Source organism: Pinus tabuliformis, chromosome 6 (genome assembly GCF_031772625.1).
Source record: "Pinus tabuliformis cultivar Carrire ecotype Pingquan chromosome 6, CPIR1, whole genome shotgun sequence".
Taxonomy (NCBI): Eukaryota; Viridiplantae; Streptophyta; class Pinopsida; order Pinales; family Pinaceae; genus Pinus; species Pinus tabuliformis.
Window position 1 is genome coordinate 158,327,907 of NC_142292.1, and position 5,431 is coordinate 158,333,337.

Genomic DNA, 5,431 nt, shown 5'->3' on the forward strand with positions numbered 1-5,431 from the left:
TAAGGGATTTCTAATGGGCTAATCCTTGGCCCTCATCCTCAATAACTACAAGGATAAGAACAAGAAGAAGCATGTTATTTTCTCATCTCATGCAGGTATACAAGATTCAGTGGGACTCATCCATTGCCTGCTGAAATCATGCATATCTGCAAATGGCATAGTGGCAGCAATGGTTGTTGTATAATGTGTAAATATTTTGGATTATTTGACTCTAAAGGTTTTGGAGTTGATCAAAAATGCAAGTGGAGACTTGAAGGTTACACGTTTTCATCTTGCATTACAAGAGAGGAAGAAGATAAGGAGGTCATTTCAGGAAGTTAAAAAATATCTATACTAAGTAGGCTTTGATGGTTATGTCAAGACATTAAATCTTTTCATTAATTTTTTTTTATTTTGTAAGAGCCTTAATTCATTTATAACTTTCTATATTACTAAATTAACAATTATAAAATATCATAATTTGAAAAAAAAAAAAATTATAAATAAATGTCTCATACATAAAAAATTATTTTTCATTGTAAACTTATTCTTACACGTGTTTAAAATCCTATTCAGCACTTAACTTCATAATACACATCCAAAATCGAAAATTGAAATAAAATTAAAAAAACAAAATCCATTTTAGTGATTTATTACTATTTTTTATCGCTATGGTCAGGAAAATGGATATGTATTAATAATGTTTGACAAGTAAGTCCCTCATTTGCATCCCTTATTCCCTTCTGAGGAATCTGATAAAAATGGAAATATATAGAGAATATTAGCATGGCCCTTGCACAAGGATGACATGCACTAATCGAGAAATGGTCAAAAATTTTTATATGATGTTTTTTTATAAGAGCAATTGGGGTGATGGTGTCTAGACCCCAGCTACTTGTACTACTTATGATGCGTTCTCCCCTATGTCTACTATTGTTCGAGCTTTGCTATGACCATCCCGATTTCCTATTGCAGGTGCTGTTATCGGTGCTTCTGTGGTTCATTCTTAGAGGTTTCCATTGATGTCAGTGCTGCCTACATGAGTTATCTCGCTAGCTCATCTCATGCTCAGGTTTTGTTGGGTTGCAATGGTCACCTACTGGGATCTACCACTGGTCACAAATAATCCTCTGCCACCATCACCTGTTGGTTTTCCTTTGGTCGTGCTCTTCTATGTTGTGGCATGGGTTGTTGAGGTTTTTCTACTCTCCGAGTTGTTGTTCTCAATTCTTGTGGCACTCATACTCAGATTTTTTCATCAATTCTACTACCACCTGTAGAAGGTTTTCTCACTGGCTCATCTCATGCTCAAACGTTTTTGAGTTGATTTAGTCGCTTGCGGGGAGCTACAAATGGTTTTTTTTTCCTTTGGTCAAGTTCTTCTATCATTGTGGTAGAATATTTTATTGTCTCTAACGTTCCAGGTTCCTGTCATTGCATGTATGGAGTCCATCGTCTTACCACCGTGCCTCTTCAGGTTTCGATCCTTACTATTGCACGCTTGGTTTCTAGGGGTTTTCTTTATAAGCCTGTGTACTTGGTTTCTTTCAAACTTGTCTAAGAATATTTAGGGTTTTCATGTGGTCAGAGTATCTTTCGGTGATATTTCACAAAAAATGAGAGAAATCATGGAGCAAGAATTTCTCTTCTCAATATTCGAAATGGCTAACTATATTACATTATAAACATCAATAATAAATGACTGAAGTAGAACTCGACACCTATGGAATAGAGCTGAAGTAAAATTGAAATTTCCATGGCACCTAGCAGATAATAGAATCAACAGTGATGAAACCTAATTGACAATGAGATTAATATCTCAAAGGCCCCTCCTAATCTCAATTGTTACATTTAGAGACACTTATAATACCTAACTGTTCTCTTTGAAATTCAAATACATTCTTGCCCAATGGCTTTGCGAAAATATATGCTAGTTGATCTTTGGAACCACAAAAGACAAGTACTATGTACCCATCATTGACAAGCTCATGGATGAAATGAAAACGGGTGTAAATGTTCTTTCTCTTATTGTGGAAAACACGATTTTTTGATAAAGAATTTGTTGAACTATTATCACAGTATATTGGAGATGGCTCCTAAATATTTGAAATATATTTCAATAATCTTCCCAACCACACAACTTGACAAGCTGTTGAATTGGTTGATACATATTTTGCCTCTGTAGAAGATATTGAAACAATTGATTGTTTCTTGAATTCCCATGAAATCATATTGGTTCCAAGATGAAAATCATACCCTGATGTGATTTTGTGATCATCTAAACTCCCTATATAATCATCGTCCAAATAACGTGAAAGTGAATAATTTTCAGAATTTGTATAAAACAAACCATATTCTATTGTCCCTACAATATATCTTACGATCCTTTTTGCAACCTTCCAATGATAAATATTAGGTGACTACATAAACTTGGAGATAAAACTTGTTGCAAACACAATATCAGGTCTAGTTGAAGTGAGATATAACAAGATACCAACTAGACTTTTATACAATATGGAATCAAGTAGTGGTGGGACATCTTCTTTTTTGAGTTTTGTGTTTTGAGAAATTGGTGTATCTCCAAGTTTGCAATTGGTCATTCTAAACTTTTGGATGATATAAGTGGCATATTGTTGTTGACCAACAAATATTCCATTAGCAGATTGGTGAATTTCAATGCCTAAGAAGTATTTCATGACTCCTAGATTTGTCATATCAAACTTTGTTGGCATTTTTGCTTTGAAATCTTCTAACATCATATTTCCTATATAAAGAAGGTCACCTACATAAAGGCATACAATAAGAATTTTACCTTCATGCATTTTGGTATACAAAGTTAGCTCATGATTGCTTCTACAAAATCCACTTTTGATGAGATAGGTGTCAATGGAGTTGTACGAATCTCTTGGAGTTTGTTTCAAACCATACAAGGCTTTCTTCAATCTGTATACCTTATGCTCTTGTCTTGGAACTTAAAAACTAGGAGACTGCTCTACATAGACCTTTTCCTGCAATATACCATTTAGGAAGGCAGATTTTACATCAAGCTGATATAATTTCCATTTGTGTTGAGCTACTATGGAAAAAATGGTTATAATAGTGTCTAACCTTGCTACTAGAGCAAAGGTTTCACGATAATCAACACCAAATTGTTTTGAGAATCCTTTGGGAACCACTTTGCCTTATGATGCAGGAGATATCAGCTCAACAATATCATTGTATCTTAGTAAGGCATAGGGGGTCTTGTGTTTTCAAGGAAGTTGGTTTCCTAAGTGTGAACTAATGTAATTATTTATGATTTTGAGTGATTTTAATAAAAATAGGATTTAACTGAATATTGTGAGACATATTTGTAAATATTCTTGAATGTGGGAGAATATGAGAGATTTAGGATAGTTGAGAGACTGAGGGATTGAGAATTAATTGTAAAACTTAGTTTAGGAGTTAGTTCATGATTTTGAGGATTAGAGAGGATCCTTAGAAATGAGGAAGAGATTTTAGGATTTTGTTGAGAGGTTTATGGATCTAAAACAGGAATTCGTTTTAGAATCCTTTTATATAAATGTAAGCCTAAAAGGCATAATCGAAAGTTAGATAGGTTAGATGGTTGGATAGATAACCAAGCTAATTAGAGGGTGACTGTAAGCCTACGGGTAGATTGTAAACAGAGGCCACTAATTAGAAGAATCAGGCCAGAGAGGGACGGAGAGTCTCAATATGTAATCATTTGTTTATATGTTTATATACAGAGAATTTGATTTTGAGTGTGTAAATGTGTGATTCAATATGGAATGAGAAATTCTATGTGTATTAGAGATTTTGTATAACATATGTAGGCAGGCAGAGTTCGCCGAAACACAGAGGAGAAGAACGAGATAGCAGATTGTAATGGATCCTTGAAACCATTCGAAGGATCAACGTAATACTCTGGAATGATAGTGATCAAAGGAGCATGTGGAATTAAGCTCAAAAGGGAGTCGCGCAACGGAACATTGGAAGGACAAAGAACCATTGAAATCCAAAACCACAGAGAAACATTGAAGAAATGGCGTAAAATCCAATTAGAAGGAAGAATGAAAGAATTAAGTGTTAATGCACAGGCACCATTGGATCTAACAGATCAATAGATGGGATCAAGTCACATGGAACGGAGTGATTAATATCACATCGCAACTTATCATAGGAGTGAGTGAATCATCCTTAAGTGAATTGAGATTGCGACATGCGAGATCATCGCTGACCATTGGATCGGATGCTCTCAGCAATGGTGCAGAATCATTGTTAAATCCTGCATCGCAACATTTAAATGGTGAATGAATTAACCTTGGTCGTATATCTTGCGATATGTGATTATGATGTTCGATGCGATTAGAGGTTTGATCGCATCGCAAATATCCATGGGAGATAGACCTTAGCCCTTAACCAATTCGACATGCGATATGCGATATAGGAGCGGACTAGATAAAGGTGTGGTTAATTGTGTTTGGAATCTGGTTATGTTAATCGCATATCGGATGTGAAGGAGGAATGTGTTAGTGTGACCCACAAAGAATTTAAATTGCAATAGCAATAAGGCATGCATTGATAAATGTGCAAAGACTGTGGAAAAGTGGAAAATGTATGTTTTATATGAAATTCTATTATAAAGGGTTTAAAATAGAAATAACGTTGATAGATGAATTGTGGGTTAAGCCTATGAATAACCAAAGCATAAAGGTTTTTTGGGGTTTGGTTATATATATGCACAGTACATTAAAGTTTAATGAAGTTGGATATATGTGCTGGCATAAGGTTATGAAGGTTTATGAGGGTGAGTTATAAAGTTTCGATATATAGGATTAATGAAGGGCAGACTATGTTTAGTGAATAAATCATTCTACATAGATTTATTAAAGGGGCCTTAAACCATTAAGGAGTGAAGATTTGACTTGGTAGAGGGTTAAAATTCCTAGGGCAAAGTAGATATGTTCATTTTACATGCATACTGTGGATATACGCGGGTTTTCCTGTGTCATTTTGGTATCAGAGCAGAACTTTGATTGAAACATTTGGTATTAAGGCAACACAAAGAAATTCTGTATGAACATTTCTTTGAAAAAAGTTTAGAACAGAGTTATATTCTGAAGGTGCATATATACGTGAATGGAGATGTTTATGCAGGCGAGAGGAGATTAGATTTTAATCTGACACACACTAAGCACACAGAGGTAAGGTATAGCAGAATATTGGAACTTGCAGATGCAAGAGATAGTCTGCAATCCATTCAAAGTACAAAAGATGGTGCAACAAGATCATGCAAAGATCTTGAAGGTGAGATGACATGTTTTGTGTTAAGTTGATTTGAAGGTTTGAGAATGTGTGGTTTTTATAATGATGCACAGGTGACAACATAAGGAGGTGAGAAGGTTGCAACAATCTAGAGCGAGGAGTGCTCAAATTGGTTCTAGAGGAA

General features: G+C 34.9%; 1 non-coding gene across 1 annotated transcript; it reads left to right on the forward strand.

Moving 5' to 3' along the window:
* Positions 1 to 715: 715 nt before the first annotated feature.
* LOC149257862 (U6 spliceosomal RNA) lies at positions 716 to 818 on the forward strand. The gene has a single exon (XR_016261253.1). It is a non-coding gene; the product is annotated as a U6 spliceosomal RNA (small nuclear RNA).
* The last annotated feature ends 4,613 nt before the right edge of the window (positions 819 to 5,431 follow it).